The sequence below is a fragment of the Artibeus jamaicensis genome, unplaced genomic scaffold, assembly GCF_021234435.1.
Source record: "Artibeus jamaicensis isolate MK-2021 breed Jamaican fruit bat unplaced genomic scaffold, CSHL_Jam_final contig_386, whole genome shotgun sequence".
Taxonomy (NCBI): Eukaryota; Metazoa; Chordata; class Mammalia; order Chiroptera; family Phyllostomidae; genus Artibeus; species Artibeus jamaicensis.
Genome location: NW_026521811.1, coordinates 347,510 through 365,276, shown reverse-complemented (window position 1 = coordinate 365,276; position 17,767 = coordinate 347,510). Strand labels below are relative to the sequence as shown.

Here is a 17,767-nt window from a genome sequence, read left to right as displayed (position 1 = left end):
GACATGGGACCCGCTGAGCCCCGGTCCAACCGCCCACTCCCTCGCCTGTCCACCCGTGCACAAATGCGTGACCACAGTCAACATGCAGCACCGCTCCCGCGCTGTCTCCCCTGCGGTCGCTTGCCTGGTCGCTCGCTAGGTCGCTCACTAGGTCGCTCACTAGGTCCAACCCTGCGCCTGGATTCCACACACCTTGATTGCACACGCCTTGATTGGGCGCACCTGAGTCAGTCTGACAGAGTCCTCCTGTGCAACCCCGCTTCACCCGCCACTGGTTTCACCCCTTACCGGTCAGGCTGAAGAATTTGTTGTTAATGGACTTCCGAAAAGTTCAATTTTCCGTGTTCTGGCTGTGATTTCTGTTGCTAATATTTAGTTGTCTCTAAACTTGGTTGTGTGAGAAGGCATGGCACATCCACCTATGCCTCCATCTTGGCGGAAGTCCAGATCATTTTTGATAGTGGTGAATGTTCAAACTTTTTGTATTGATCATAATATTATCTAATATATTATATTTACTAAAGCTAAAAAGTAAGGACTTCTGCCCTGGGTGGAGTGGTTCAGTGGTTGAAGAATAATCCTGTAACCAAAGAGTTGTGGGTTTTATCCCAGTTAGCGCACATACCTAGGTTGTGGGTTCATCCCCAGTCTGGGTATAGGCGCAGACCCATGCCACCCCAGTGCTGATGCAGATACCCTTTCTTGGGGCATATGAAGGCAACCAATTGATCCTTCTCTTGCATCGATGTTTCTCTCTCTCCCTTTCTCTCTCTCTCTCTAAAAAAGCAAATAAAATATCCTCAGGTGAGCATAAAAAAAGTAAAGATTTCTTTCATTTGACAGTCTGGTGGTTATTTTTGTCTGTTTTTGAGAAAGTGCCTGATCAAATGTGGCTGTCACAGTTCTGTGTGTTGTGACTTGGTCTAGAACATTTTCCTAGAACTGGGAGGCATTTATTGATTAAACATGTTTCTGCAAATAGGAATTCATATGGTGGGAGGAAAGTTTTCCATGGATCAACCTCTGCTAATGTTGGGAAAATACCTGCCAAGTTTGGGGATGTATTTTAGAAGATTGATCCTCACTAATCACAAGCACATTCAGACTCCTGCAGTTGCAATTAGGGCAGACAAGTTATGTTTCCAGCCTTTACCTTTCTTTAAATGTTTCATTATTCTGCTCAGAAATGGTGATGGACAGAAGAAGAACATGGTAAAAAAAAAGCACTTGTCTTACAACCAAGAGAGGGAAGTTCCTGTCTTAGGCTCTTAGCTGTAGACTATTGGGTGAGTTGTCTAACTCCAGTAAGGCCTTGTTTTATCGTCTGTGAAATGCAATTTTTTTGTGCTCAAATTGTTGACATTGAGGTCCTTTCACCTTTAAAATACTAGTTCTATTAGAGTAACCACAAACAGGTCTTTTGAGAGTATTTAATAAATATTAATGATCACCGGCAACAATTTTTGTAAGGGATTTCTCTGAAAACAAAACAAAGGTTGTGGCCAAGTGGAGGAAGTGGATCCAGTAACTACTTAACAGGCTCTGTGAATGTACTGACACTTCTAGGAACTTTTTCAGGCTTGGCATGAGTCGTAGTCACTGAATGGTGGACTCAACTCCAGCAGTTGTTGGCAGACCTTGAACCGCCCAGCAGGAGTTCCCGACTACACACCAACAGTGAACCTTTGTGTTTCTCTGTTATTACAGTAGGATTGGGAGGGGGTGGTACAGGGAGAAGCCTGAAGTCAGCTGGAAGTACTAAACAGATACTAATTTCATCAGGCGTGTTGTTCCCAGTTCATTTCTTGCCTTCATTCTTGGAGACAGCTTTATGGGAAGGGAGAGAATCTTGGTCACTTTAGAGACGGGCTTGACATCAGACAGGATGTGGAGTGAAGGTATGTTAAACAACATGAAAGCTTTGTGTATGTACCTGATTTAATCAACACTTTTAACAGCAAAATCAAAACAATCAGAGATAATATAGGTGTCCCTAAGGGTTACTAGCTTTTATTCAAAGGCTCCTTTTATGGTTGAATTGTATATTATTTAATATTTAAGGCTTGACTTTGCTACTTTAAATAAATCAAGGCCTCTATGGTCATTTAACATTCTATCATTATTCAAGGAAATAAAAACATTTAGAAATCTGCCAGCTTCAGGTTACTAACTTCTTTAAGTTTTATTTTGTTATTAAATCCCTCAGGTCATTTAAAAATTTTTAGTACCAATAAAACAAGTAGAAACTAAACTAGAATGTTTAGACTCATTTTCTAATAGTGAAAGTGAATCACTCAGATTCAGTTTTATAGATTCACTTTCTCAGATGGTTTTTACATTTCATTTTGAGTTTCTACCCTGAAAGAGTTCAACAATTTAAGAAACATTTCTGCAAGTTGTACTACTTGCCAAAGATTTGTTAAGCCCTGAGGATAAAAAGATGCTTCAACCACACACCCAACTGGGGATATACCTGATTATCTGGGGAGTTTTTATTAGAGATTATTGTAGAATGATGTAGTAAGTGACAAAAATTGTTTACTTGACCAGACTTTAATCAGATTCCTGAACCTTCCTCTGTGCCCATCTGTCACTTCCTTGTGAAATACAATTTTAACAGGAACTCCACTGAGTGAGTTTAACCAGAATCCCCATACCTGTGTATTTGATCAGGTAACTCTTCCTTCATTACCTGTCAGGTGATGTCTGGTCCCTTGGCCTATCCTCAGCCAGAATCCTGTTAGGTCACACACCTGATGTCCTACTTGCAATTTTCCCATGCTACATTTAGGATTGAGAATAATTCTGCACTGGAGTCTCACTCCCCTCTGGCAATAGTTCAGAATAAAATCTGGACTTTTACTGTCATTCAGCTCTGGTGTCAGCTTCTTGACATAAATGAGAAAGTAGAGGAAGGGATGGGGATGCAAAATTCAGAAATCTAGGACAGATCCCTCTGGGTCACTCCTGGTTTGTTATGCCTGTAAATACCCCTACTTTCTACCTTCCCAGTCACTGGCAGAGTCCCCAGGGTCCTGCCCCTGTGATCTGCTCCCAGATCCCATGGCTCTGGAAACTGCTTTTTTGATGTTGATGTTTTGTCCATGGTGCAGGTGCTTTGTTGGATGAGCATGGGATACAAGACCATGGATACTCTCCTGTCAGAAAAGTCTTGTGATGGCACAGATTGCTGCTGGACCCTGGGGGTTCTTCAGTAGCAGCAACTGCAGTGGCTGTTCTTAGCCTGAGGCTGTGCTGTTATAATGACCAATTTTTTTAGAATTGTGATTGTGGGTATGTGAAAGTTGAGTTTAGGTTCAGAAACAAGTTTATTATATTCTAAATGTCTTGGAATTTCCTTATCTAAGGTGGGAAAAAAAGTCAGAATTCTACACCTGACAAGACTTTATTTGGGAAAAAAGCAAAGCCTAAGGTTACATGATCACACATTCGGATTATTTGATGTTGGAGGCTTTTATAGAAAATCCAGTTGATTTTTTTAAATTTTGGAAAGAAAAAGTATTAATTCATTGATCTATTTAGTTAAAAAGATTGATTCTTGTTGTACACAAGCTATTTGTAAAGTAATTATATTATTTCTACAAATACAAAACATATCCTGTCTTTGATAAAGAAAATGATAGAAGTATTTTTCTATTTTAAGATTTTATTTATTTATTTTTAGGCAGAGGGGAAAGGAGGGAGAAAGAGAGGGAGAGAAATATCAATGTGTGATTGACTCTTATGTGTCCCCTTCTGAAGGCCTGGCCCACATTGCAGGCATGTGCCCTGATGGAAAATCGAACCAGCAACCCCTTGCTTTGAAAACTGGCACTCAATCCAATGACACATACTAGCCAGGACATTTTTCTATTATTTTAAGTATTTAGACAGTTATTAGTTATAAGCTGACCTAGAAAACGAACATTCAACTATACAAGATAAAATTGGTGGAGGAAGAATAAAGGGTTAAAAATACTTCCTCGGAAATTTGGCAGCTGCAAATAGGAGACAGACTGTTTTAATAAGATCAGGGGCACAAGTGCAGAGACATTATACAGATAAGCTAGGACAACCTTGAAGTTCAACCAAGAGGAGAGATAAAAATTACCTCTGAACAAATGAAAAGATAGAGCAGTAGAATATGAAACAAGCATCAGCGGCAAAGTCCACTGAAGCCATGACTGCAGAAATTGCAGTCTAAATTATTGTATCCCACCTTTTCAAAAAAGGACAACAACCTACACTACATACAATACCAGTGGAAAAATTGGCCCCACTCAACTACCCTTTGGTAAATCTGTGTGTGGAAGAGTTCTGTGTTTGAGGCAATGCACAAAAATTCCAAAAATTAACACTTCTTGCCCGGCTGGTGTAGCTCAGTGGATTGAGAGCAAGCCTGCAAAGCAAAGGCTCATGGATCGATTCCCAGTCAGGGCACATGCCTGGGTTGCAGGCCAGTTGCTAGCAGGGGACCCACAAAAGGCAACCATGCGTTGACATTTCTCTCCCTCTCTCCTTCCCTTCCCCTCTAAAGATAAATAAATAAAATCTTTTTAAAAAGACAATAGGGAAAATAAACTTTCCATAAAAGTACCGGTAATATACTTTGGTAGAAAATGTGATGACTGCAAAACACAATAAAAGTCAAAATTGTAAGTTGTCAATACATAGAAATGGAAGTGGCTGAATCAGCCACTAAATACCTTTAACGATGGTAAAGTGAAATGTAAAAAACAAAGCCTATATTTGTATTCTCTCATTATTTACATGAAAATATAGGTAGTAAAATCATGGTACATATCAGTTTCCAAGTGTTTTAGTTCAGTGATTTTCAGCAACCAACTTAGAGCCTGGTTACTATAAGTTTGTGACAAAGCCATGGTTGGTCTGGAAATTCAATGTTAGTTTTTCTGAGGCTAATGGAGAATTTCTTAAAATCAGAAATGGTTGTCCTGTGTAATCTTTCAATGGAAGCAAGAGGTGGTGTGAGGAGTAATTAGCTGTGTGACTCTCAACAAGTCACTTACCCACTCTGTGCCTGTTTTGTATGTTTATGAAGTGCCCAGTCATGGTAGGGGCTCAGTGAAGAGAATCTGTTGTTCTTGGAATTTTTGTTTCATGCTGACCACTGGTTTAAGTAGCTTCTACTTCATATGTGTTCTTTATTGTTATTGTTAATCTTTGTTCTTATTTATTTGTAACTCTTAGAAAATTGCATTACTGACTGGACTCAAGGTAGAAGCTCTCAGAGAGGACAACCTATGTCTCTTGACAATCTGTTCCTGACATTTTTCTTTGGCCTCCTTCATTTTCTTGGCCAAAAATGTAGCATATTCTTCAGCCCCTTTCTTGTTTTTCTTAGTACATTGTTTCTTCAGAGCAATACTCTGACATTTATGTTATAAGACAGGTGGAGTAACAAGACACTATGCTTTGGTCCTAGGTTTCTTACCCTCTCTGTTTAAGGGCTTTATTGAAATATACTGGCAGGCATCATATTCTTTAGAAAGATTGAAAAGTTTGTGGATTCTGCTAGTTTTTTGGAGCCCCAGGTGATGAGGTACAATAGTATCAAGTGAAACCAGGGATATCTTTTTCCCACTCCTTTTTTAAAATGACCAAGTTGATTGGCATCCACAATGCAGCCTCAAACAGATTTGTACTTTCTCCAATCCTCCTCTGTTTATGAAAGGAATGCCCCTTACTCAATAGCAGGGGGACACATCCATTGGTCAAGACACTCTGCTTCATGGAGAAACATTGTATGTCATTCCCCCCACTGATTCAAACAACATAACCCCTCCAGTCTTCATCTAGAACATCAGCAGCACTTATCTGGCCATACATGTCTCATAAAAGGTACAAAGTTTGGGTTCATCATCCATTTCAATGAGTTTCTGGCATCCAGCAGCTGGGAAAGAGATATTTCACTTCATCCTGAAGCATCCAACTGCCTCTGAGGTGCCACAAAAAAGAGTCATATATATTCTTTAGAAAAATAAATAAAAAATGATTTCTCCTATTTTGAGAAAATACATATTAAAAATGGCTGAATTTCTTAGGTTAGAAGCATGCACCACTTAGGAAAATTAAAGTTAGAATTGCATAATCAATTATGTTGCTTTGACAGAGATGAGTATTTAGGCTGGATATTCTGAGTGAAGTTGTACATTCATTTAATTGTTATGCCGTTAAAGATATTTGGAGAGTAAAGTTAAAAACTTTGGAAGACAGCATGAAATGCGATGTACATGCCTGCAGTTCTGTTAAATTTTGTTAAACGCATCCTTTTCTCTATTAAAAAGCAGAAAAATACTTGTTTCTGAAATTTTCTTAGTAAAAATAATTTTTAAGCTCATCACCTAGATCTTGAAGTTAGATTTTGGAACTTTATTCATTCTTTATGTTGAACAGATAAAATATTGTTTTGTTTCCATGGAGCTGGGAAAATAGTTCAAAGAGTTAACATGTAAAATGCAGTTGTATTTGAAAACTGACTGTAGAAAGGAAAACATTTTTATTAACTGTCATGATGGAGAAATTAGTAGGAAGCCACAATTGTCCATCAGGATAATGGACATGCTGCTAGAATCAGTATTTGTGTGTGTGTGTTGGGGCAGGAAGTGCACCCCAGGAGAATCCCAGGTGTCAGGGTCCTAGAACTAGAGATAGGTAAATGACACCAAAAATCACAGGCACTGAGGGCTGCCTTGGTAAAATTCAGGAACATCTTATTGACACTCTTAACATGTTTTATATGAATTTTCACAGGTGAAGTATTTATTTACCAACTGCACATTCACATGTTTCATAGTTGGTTGTAACAAATGCTCTGATCACTACCCTACAAAACAACACAATTTGATAGCTGAGCTCCACTGAGACCCTCCCAAGAGAAAACAAGTTGATTCCAAAGAAAAATGCAGTTGCTTGTATTGATTATATTGTTTCAAAGTAAAAGTAGTATCACATTTAAACTTTTCAATATAAAAGGAACTTTTAATTTTCCTAATATTAGCACTGCAATGGAGTATGTAGAGTGTCTAACATATTCTGGTATCGAGTCACATGCTTGAAATTGAAAACTAAGACAGACATGACAGTCTATCTCAAGGAAAATTGTATAATCTTATGTAGTATGTTCTATATAGTAGAGAGTTATGTAGAGTTTTACAAAGTTCCTGGTTAGGAAGTCACTAAGTATTGACGATAACTGAAGTTGGACCATGAATGTGCATAGGAATTTGTGAGGTAGAAATGGAGTATTATGGCCATTGAAACATATGTTCAAGCCAAGATATTAAGACATGAAATAATTTAGGAATGGGCTTCTTTGTAGACCTTTTCTACATCTAGAGCATAATTTGAATGCAAGGGAGATAGAAGCAGCTGAGAGAAAGGTAAAATGTTTAGAAAGACAAATGTTTGCTTTTATCCCTAGACTGTTAGAATATGTGCAAACACTGCCAAAATAAATGAAGTAAAATATTTTAGAAGCATTATATTTAATTTACTTAAGCACTTGAGTGCTTGTAAAAAAGCAGAGAAGAGCTCTACATCTGCTTCCTAGCTGAGCCCACTTGCTTTGGAATATTAGAAACACACTTTATTGGACAAAGACAGGGTTTCATCTTTATGCCAACATTTTGCTTTCTTTTCCTTTTTTTAAAGATTTTATTTATCTTTAGAGGGGAAGGAGAGAAGGAGAGAAACATCAATGTATGATTGCCTCTAGTGTGTTCCCTGCTGGGAATTGGCCTGCAGGGAACTGGCCAGCAACCCAGGCATGTGCCCTGACTGGGAATCGAACCACGATCCTCTGGTTCGCAGACCTGCGCTCAATCCACTGAGCTACACCAGCCAGGTGCTTTCTTTTCTCATAGGGTTTCCTTCCCTCCCAGCCCTGACTCTGGTGTTAGATCCTACAACTACCAGGTTTCTTGCTTCCCTTCCCCTTAAAGTCACTATTGGCAGGAGGTACTAGTGCTCAAGGGAAAGGACATTCTCTTTGTCACTCAATGGAATGTGACTTCTGCTCCTGGCTCAGTTCAAATCAAAGGCCCTCTTGACAGAATGTTGAAGTGGGGACTTTAGGAGTCAGGAAAGTGAGACATGCTGTTTAAGATTAGAAGACCCTTCTATGTTCTGGGGTGGGGACATTGTGTGAGCCTGACCATACTTTCCCTGTGTCTCAGCTCTGCTCAGGTCACCACCCATTTGGACAAAATCCGCTGGCTCTAAAGGCTTGTTACAGAGGACTGATTATGTCCTGTCAGCTAATAATACACTGCTTTCTTGTCAGGGCAACTGTCCACTGTTTTCTCCAGGATGGGGCTTATTGGCTCCAGGCATTACTGAAGAACTGTAAGTTTCTACCCATCCCAGACAACTAATTTAAAGAGATGTGCTGGTGATAGGTGTTTACAAAATAATTAAGTATTAGATTTTCCCGAAAATCATAGCAAGTAGGACTTCAGATTCAGTTTAACAAAAAAATTATTTTAAGCTTTGTTTGTTTGCCTTAGTAATATTAACTATACTGTGAGGGAAAACACACTAAAATTATTTTTAACTGTGTCCAATCCAGCTTCAGCAATAAGTTCCTTCCACTAGCTTCTGTCTAGAGGCCAGCTCCTTTTCTGCATCCATGACTAAGCAAGTACTGTTGTGTTTATCATGGTGAGTATACAGGCTACTGTCCTCAAAAACCCTGAATGGTAATACTGCAAGTGCTGGGAGCCTTGGCTTCACCTGGAAGATTCTAGGTGGATCTCCCCTGGGAGAGTGGGAGAGGGGATGGAGTCCCATGTCTCTGATGGTGACCTTAGCTTTCTCACCTCTGCCTCTGTCTTGTATACTCCTGAACTTTTCTTTATATTTTCTATTTCTTGCTTTTGATGATTTCTGGGAATGCTCCATAAGCTGTATTGCAGTCCACTCATTCATTCCCCCCCAAACCTTTCTGCTTCTCAGCTAATATACTGTTTATTATTTATTTTTATTTTTGATTTTATTGATTATGCCATTACAGTTGTTCTATTACCACCTTCATTCCCCTCCACCCTGCACCCCCACCCCCACCATTCCCCTCTTTAGTTTATGACCATGTGTCTCAAGTTCTTTAGATTCTATATTTCCCATACTATTCTTGCTCCCCCATCTATTTTCTACCTACCATCTATGCTACTTATTTTCTGTACCTTCTCCCCCCTTCTCCTCCTCCCACCCCCCTGTTGCTACCCCTCCATGAGATCTTCATTTCTACGGTTCCGCTCCTGATCTAGCTGTCCTTTTAGCTTGCTTTCGTTTTAGGTGTGGTTGTTAATAACTGTGAGTTTGCTGTCCTTTCACTGTTCATGTTTATTTATCTTCTTTTTCTTAGATAAGTCCCTTTAACATTTCATGAGGGCTTGGTGATGATGAACTCCTTGAATTTGATCTTATCTGAGAAGCACTTTATCTTTCCTTCCATTCTAAATGAAAGTTTTGCAGATAGATCAATCTTGGATGTAGGTCTTTTGGTTTTATGACTTGGAATACCTATTTCCAGCCCCTTTTTGCCTGTAAGGTCTCTTTTGAGAAATCCACTGACAGTCTGATGGGAACTCCTTTGTGGGTGACTGTCCCCTTATCTCTTCTTGCTGCTTCTAGGATTGTCTCCTTCATTTTAATCTTGGCTAATGTAATTATGATGTGCCTTGGTGTGTTCCTTCTTGGGTCCAACTTCTTTGGCACTCTCTGAGCTTCCTGGATTTCCTGGAAGTCTATTTCCTTTGCCAGATTGGGGAAATTCTCCTTTATTATTTGTTCAAATAAGTTTTTCACTGGTGGCTGTTCCTTCCCCCCTTCTGGTACCCCTATAATTCAGATGTTGGAGCGTTTAAAGATGTCCTGAAGGTTCCTAAGTCTCTCCTCATTTTTTTAAATTCTTGTTTCTTCATATTTTCCTGTTTGGCCATGTTTTTCTTCCTTCTGATTCACTCCCTTGATTTGAGTCCCAGTTTCCTTTTCATCACTATTGGTTTCCTGTGCAATTTCCTTCATTTCAATTAGTTTAGCCTTCATATATGCCTCTAATTTGTGACTAAAATCAACCAGTTGTGTGAGCATCCTGATCACCAGTGTTTTGAACTGTGCATCTGAAAGTTTGGCTATTTCTTGGTCATTTAGAGTTATGGGCTCTGGGGCTTTGAGTTCTTCTTGAGCCACAATGTTTTGCTCTGTTTGCACCTGTTACGTATGAGGAGTGGAGCCTTAGATATTCGCCAGGGCGGGGTCACCCAGGTCATCGGTTTGTGAGGATGTATATGAGGGCAGGGTCAGAGAGGGACAATAGCAATCCCCTCTGCTGCTTCCCACCACTGGGGCCTGCTGGGTCCCGTCTCATGGCCCACTCCCTTGCTAGTCTATCTGCGCACGAATGCGCAGTCCACAGTCAGCCCACCACCCTGCGCCCTCGCTGGGCCCCCTGGTTGCTCACTGGGTCCCTCACTGGGTCCACCCGTTGCAACCCCACGCCTGGGATCCTCGCACCTGAGTCCGTCTGACCGAGTTTTCCTGTGCAACCCCGCTCTGCCAGCTGCTGGCTTCGTCCCTCTTACCGGTCAGGCTGAAGAATTTGTTGTTATCAGACTTCTGAAAAGTTCAGTTTTCTGTGTTCTGGCTATGTTTTCTGTTGCTAATATTTTGTTGTCTCTAAACTTGGTTGAGCAAGAAAGCACGGCGTCTCCACCTATGCCTCCATCTTGGCAGAAGTCCCTGTTTATTATTTACACAATCATATTTTGTGCACCCAGTATCTTCATTTAGACTTTTTATCATGTCTTCTGATGCCTGCTCATATATTCAAATGTCATCTTATCTCTTTTATGGTGTTTAATATAACTATTTTAAACAGTTTTCCTGCCAGGGTCCATTAATTGTGCATCATATGATGTAGATGGTTTGTATGTTGTCTTTTACAAAGGATGTGTTGTACGTGGGTACAGTTTCCACAAATGATCAGATAATAAAGCCCCAGTCTGTGTCTCTCCATCTTTGGGAGTCATGCGTGTGAGTAGGTGTATGTCTCTGTGTGTCAGTGTCTTTGCGTGTATGTAGGTGCATGTTGCTGAATCAGAAATGACCTTATTATTTCATGTATTCCACTTTCTAGATATAACAAGTGGTTTATAAAAACATCCAGCCTACAACTTGACAACCCATCTGAATAATAAATATTAAATTAGGATATCAAAATATGTTCTTATAACAAAGATTTTTGAAGTAAAATCTAGGTATCTTATAATTTCCTCACTATTTTTAAGCATTGTGCCCTGAAATAAAGCAGGAACACTTCCCATAGGTATTTAATTAAAATAGGTCACTGCAACACACTGTAATGTTTCTTTAATGACCATTTGCTCAAGAAAATGTATTCATGTTATAGAATATAACATTTTGCAGTCAAACTTTCTTGTAGGATAATGCACATGAAGAAAATGAAATGTACCATTAAGAATAAAATATATTCTTACTGCTTTTTCTGCCATCTTGGAACCTGCTGGGAACAGGACTTCAACAACAACAAGATGGATCTGGAAGGCTGTGGTCCAAGGCCACTTTTGCCAACTATAAATGAAATCTATGGAACCAGAGTGAACACACAGTTCTTCCTAAAATTGAAGGTGTTTATGTTCAAGATGAAACTGAATTTTATCTAGGTGAGAGACGTGCTTATGTGTACAAAGCAAAGAATAACATAGTGACTCCTGGTGGTAAACCAAACAAAACCAGAGTCATCTGTGAAAAGCTTGTGCTCATGGAAACAGTGGCATGGTTCATGCTAAATGCAAAGCCTTCCTGCTAAGGCCACTGGACACAGAATCTGTGTAATGCTGTACCCTTGAAAAATTTAAACTTAATTGAAAAGTAAACAAATAGCTCTGACCCATGTGGCTCAGTTGGTTGGGGCACATGCTTAGGTTGTGTGTTCCATCCCTGTTCAAGATGCAGAGGGGAACCAAATGATGAATGTTTCTCTCACCTGTCGCTGGTTCTCTTCCTCTCTTTTTCCTTCCTTCCTTCTCTTTAAAATAAGTAAATAAAATCTCTTTTAAAGTTTAAATAAAAATTGTTACTAAAAATGGCCAATTTATCCTCCAATTAGTCAAAATTTTGGCAAAGTAAATGTAAGTACTGTTTTAGTCAGAATGGGAGTAGATTGCTTTGTCCAGGCACCTATCAAAAGAATCCCTTAAAATGTAAGTCAACTTTGAAATCTTTTACTTTGGTTGTTTTGTAAGAGGCAGGGAAGAGAGCATAAGAGATTCAGGGAGGTGACCCATTCCACAGGATATTTACATGTTTTCTTCCTCAACTGTGTGGGTATTGATATCACACTGATAACCTATCTTTTAAATAAGGTTTACCCAATTTTATTTGAAACATTACTTAGAATATACTATCCAAACACCAGTTGCTCTTATGTTTGATCATCAACCTGCTACAAAATACATAATTTAAGGTGACTGTGTTTTCACTGTTGACTTCTTAGAAAAGCTGGGTTGAATTTTGTTCTCCTATTGGCTCTACAATATTTCATAAAAACCTGAAGTAATCAGTCTGTTTTTGACCCGAATTGATTAAGTTTCTCCTATCTAGAAGGACATCACCTCCTTACATAAAAGCTATAAAAGAAGCCCTGGCTGGTGGGGATCAGTTGGTTGGATCATTGTCCTATAACCAAAAAGTTGCAGGTTCAAGTCCTGGCCAGAGGACATACCTAAGTTGTGGATTCAGTGACAGGTCTAGGCATGTATGATCAATTCTTCCTTGGGGTGGGTACAGGAGGCAACCAGTTAGTTCTTCCCTCTCACATCAGTGTTTTTCTCTCTTCCCCTTCCTCTTTCTCTAAACGCAATAAAAAATACCCTTGGGTTAGGATTAAGTTTTTTTTAAGCTGTAAACAAAGCCATGTCTGAGGATACTCAACCAGTCAGAACTCCACAGTTACTTTCATGATATATGAATAATTTTCCCAGTCTCGGGTCCTTGGCCTCATAATTTTAGTGACTCTGCTGAGAACCTTCTGCTCTGTCCCATGCAGATGTTGTACATGTGTTACTTTTGTGATCAGTCCAGGGAAGTCTTATACTAGTCCAGCTGGTAAGTGGTGAAGCATTTCCCTACACTTACCCAGAGTGTGCCTGGGAGAGATGAGCTCGGCTGTCAGTTAGTGTAATCGTTTATTTCGGTGCCTCTTAAAAGGTGCATCCATAAAGCCCAAACTCAGAGCATCTGCTGTGCTAAAAATTCCCAAGATCATTTGCTTGTACTGACCTTAGTCTTTGAACAGTGAGGAACTGCTGACAAGGTTACATGTCCTCAGTGGGGAGGACATCATATGGTAAGAACTGTGATGTGGTATCATAGGTCATACCCATTGTTAACCAGAAGAATTTCTATTTTAATACTTGTATATTGAGGGTCACATCTGCCAGGACATAATTGGCAGGGTTGAGGGGAGAAAGGTCATGTAAAACGTGGCAAAGGAACAACAAAGTTTTCATTGAAAACTCAGGAAAGAAAAACAAAGTGAAAGTAAACCAGCCTGGGGCTCAGTCACCATGTTTGGTATGCTTGACTTAAGGAAAGAGGACCTAAGAGATATTCCTTGGGAGCTGAGAACCAGTGTTTGGATGCAGGATTACTGACAGTCTTTGGAGCAACAGTCTTTGGAATGACAGTTCTTACTATTGGACTGAGTAATATGTGCTGAAACCCAGAAAGATAGTGATTGAATAATAGCATAGCTATGTTTAAAATCTTTCTGGTCCATAACTTTGTTCATGTCAATGAAAGTTGTAACAGTGAAGAGAAAGGTTCTAACAGTGCGGATAATAACCAGGACTGAGGAACACCACTCGGATCCCAAGTCTGGGTCTGCCTTTTCCAACTGTGACTTTTGATAGGATTCCTTGTGCCTTGTTTGTACCACATTAGGATGTATAACATAGAGCTATAGTTAGGATAAATTAAATGAATGAATGTGGAATTTTTATCAGAGGGCCTGGTACATAAAAAATGCTCTTGCATGTTAGCTTAAAAAGGGAAACAAAAAAATTTTTTTCAGAGTAACTGATATATATTACAAAGGAAAGAAGGAAATTGGTCTGTTTTTTTTTTTTTTTTGGTGTGTGTGTGTGTGATTTGGGATTAAATTTCTCCTCTCCACATAGTTCTCAGAAACTTGCCACCAGAGTTTGATGGGGTTTTTATAGTCAGGTCTACAAAGGCTTTTCTTTTTTTAAAAAATTTAATCTTTATTGTATTTTTCCATTACCATTTAGTCCCCTTATACTCTCTTCCCTCCAGCAATCATTACACTGTTTTCTATGTTCATTATTTCTTTTTCCTTTTTGCTCAATCCCTCCATTCCCTAAGTTCCCACACAATACCTCTTATCCTGCTCTCCAACTATGAATATGTCTCCATTTTCTTTGTTAGTTCAGTTTTTTAATTAGATTCCACATATGAGTGAAATCATGTGGTATTCATCTTTCACTGCCTGGCTTATTTCAATTAGCATTATGTTCTCCAGGTCCATCCATACTGTTACAAAGGATAAAAGTTTCTTCTTTGTTTATAGCTAAGTAGTATTCTATTGTGTAAATGTCCAATTTTCAATCACAATCGAGATCCTGTAAGTAATGTAGTATGTTTTTGTATATCTACAAAATAATAGCAATATTTTATGCTTTTGTGTTTCCCAACTAACAAAAGTTTTTGAAAGAGATAAGGTGAGTATAATCTACAGCTGAGAAAAGTGCAGTCTACATTTAGGATAGAGACAGTGATGGCTTAGAGTGCTCAGCATCCTCAACTTAAATTTAAGGGTTCCTTACCAGAATTTTCACTAAGTAAATAAGAAAAATAGCTCATTATTTTTACCTTTAGTGTAAAGCAATTTTTGTAATTCATTTACTTTTGTAGATTCCTAAATCACAGCTGTCCTTTGCTCATTCATCTGTCAACCTCACTTTTCTGTAGCTTCTGTGGGTGGAGGGATGAACAAAATACACCTCTGCCTTTCTAAATCACACCCAACACAAAGCCTAATGCCATTTAATTAAAAATAAAGCCTTCACCAACATCCATGACCCAGGGCATGTGCTCACCTTTCCATTCTAATGTTTATGGATAGCGAACTTTCATTTTGGGTGCCATTATTTAAGCCTGAAGTAGGTTTGAGAGGAGGTTGACTACTTACTGAAAGGACTGAGAATCATATTCTGTTTTAAAAAGAGTTTATTTATTTACTTTTAGAGAAAAAGAAGGAGAAAGAGAGGTAGAGAAACATCAATGTGTGGTTGCCTCTTGTGCGCTCCCATCTGGGGACCTGGCCTACAACCCAGGCATTTGCCCTGACTGGGAATTGAACTGACAACCCTTGGGTTCACAGGCTGGCACTCAATTCACTGAGCCACACCACCAGGGCTGAGAATCATACTCTTTAGAATGTGGAATCCTGAGAAACATGCTTGTAAGTGTATCAACTTTGGCTTCTAAGATCACAGGGCAATTTAATGTCAGATATTTTAAAGATGTGTAGGTTTATCACCACTATTCAACCATATCAGTACAGTCAACCTAGGAGCACTAGAAAAAGAGTACTTGGGTAATTAATATATGTTAACAAATAACTCTTCTCTAAGTCATTTTTGAATGATGTGAAGATGTGAGTATTAATTACTATCTACTAGCTGATCTGAGCAAGATTGAAGATTAGAATGTTATAGTCATGGTATTTTAACTGTGACTGTCTGTGGTCTTCATTATTGTGACTTGTATTGCCCATGATAGCATTTTTCTGTATTTACCATTTCAGAGTTCTGGTTCTGCTTCAGAATGGATTCAAACCATCAGTTTCAGTGTGCATGAGGCATTCAGATTGGAAGTCCACCCTGCTGGGCAGGAGCCATATGTACCACTCAATAACAGGGCATTTCTGTGGTCCCTTTAACTCCACAGTTCATGTGACCATGGTCTGGAGTATTCCTCTAGGGCTGTGTCAACTCAAGGGAAGTATATTTAACTTCATTACAAAGTATCATTTCTTTAAAATATCACCTCTTCCACTCTAACCTTTGTCTGGAAGTGTCCAGAAAGGATATTGGTGCTAGGGCAGGGTGACTGTCAGGTTACTGCACATTGCTTCAGAATGGACACTGGTGGTTGCTCCCTCTGCCCTGAGTCCTGATCATGCCTGATAACTACTGCTTCTGTATTAGTTACAGTTCTTTCTGTGTGACTCCTAAATGCAAGCCCCCCTGCCCAGCTATGAGAACACAATAATTTGGGGACCCATACTTCCAAGGGCAGCTGCAATAATTGGGGTGTTAGATGCATGTACTATTTCTTTCCAGTGAGATACTGGCAACTTGGTTTTTATTGCTGGACCCAGCCTAAAGGTGAAGACTTCAAGAGCATCCAGACCTGTGTTCATTAAAAGCTGACCCTCAGGTGGCAGCTTCTATACTTGCAGTTGGTCTGCAGTTCTTATAATGAAAAAAAGATAATCTGGTGGAAAATTGGCAAGCAAAACTAGTCTCATAAGTTATTACATACATGTGAGTATAAAAGTGTCATGAAGAAGGGTAGCTTTTCCTTAGGCATTTTCTTCTAGATCAGAGGGACTCTTGATGAAATATTTTTTTCTACATAGCACAGTATGCTTCTGTAATGATAAGACTGTCCCCACAGTCCTGAATCTTTTTTCCCTGTTCAGTATTGTTCAGACACATGAACAATTTCCTCACTTGCCAAATTCTTATGTTAACAAATGTTCACTTATGACTTGTTAATGTGCTAGTTATTAAATATAACCTCTGTGAAAGCAAGGTCTTTTGTGTTATTTCTTCTCTTATGGCACTCAGAAGTCTGGCTGATGGCAAGTGTTGGGGACATAGTAGATACTCAGAAAGTATGTATAGCTGGTGGCTGACCTATTGAAGGTAAGAATAAATGAGCATCACTGATCCCAGACAAACACTAGCTCTCACAGAGTGGTGGGATGATGGTGCTTCTGTGCTGAAGGCAGTTGCATTTGTCCTTACTTCACCATGAGGGTCCCTCACTGTCACACAACAGTGGAAAATCCTTATACATAAATTGCTCCTTCATTTAAAAAATATATTGCTCATTTATCCACTCATGGATTGAGACATGTGTTGAGCTGCTACAACATTTGAGTTGTTCTACTAAAGCCAAGAAATGCAGTGTCTCCTATGTTCTTGTGCTTGCACATTTGCCATCCAGTGGTCAGGGAGTGATGTGGTGTCAGGGCACTAAAGAAACCTGTAGGGAAGGCATCAAAACCAACCAGGGAGTCATAGTTTTTCTATGAGCTGGCTGACTAAGGCAAGAACTCCACAGCAGCTAGGAGTGTGGTTGTTTTGGTACAGTGGGGCAGGTGTTCAAGAAAAGAGCTGTGAATAATGGAAGGAAAAGGACACAGTACATAGTTCACATGGCTGAATATACCCATATCAGGAATGCCACTGTTTGTATGGTAGGAGGGGTGAATTCGCATTTCTTCCTCTTTGACCATAGTAAACTCCCTACATAGGTAATTTGATCCACTTCAAGGGATCAAATGTGCACATGTGATTTGGGCATACGGGGGAAATTATTAAAAGCAACCATTGGAGGACTATACCATTAGCTTCAAATTATTAAAAATGCAAAATCCATTTTCTGACAGTCTAATAACTGATAATTATAA

General features: G+C 39.4%; 1 protein-coding gene and 2 pseudogenes across 1 annotated transcript in view; 2 read left to right on the top strand and 1 right to left on the bottom strand.

The window, feature by feature from the left end:
* Positions 1 to 17,767, top strand: part of MMP16 (matrix metallopeptidase 16) — a 302,769-nt gene that overhangs the window by 72,860 nt on the left and 212,142 nt on the right. The window lies entirely within an intron of this gene.
* LOC119047347 (40S ribosomal protein S6-like) lies at positions 5,208 to 5,939 on the bottom strand (annotated as a pseudogene).
* On the top strand, positions 11,050 to 11,900 carry LOC119044683 (60S ribosomal protein L35a-like; annotated as a pseudogene).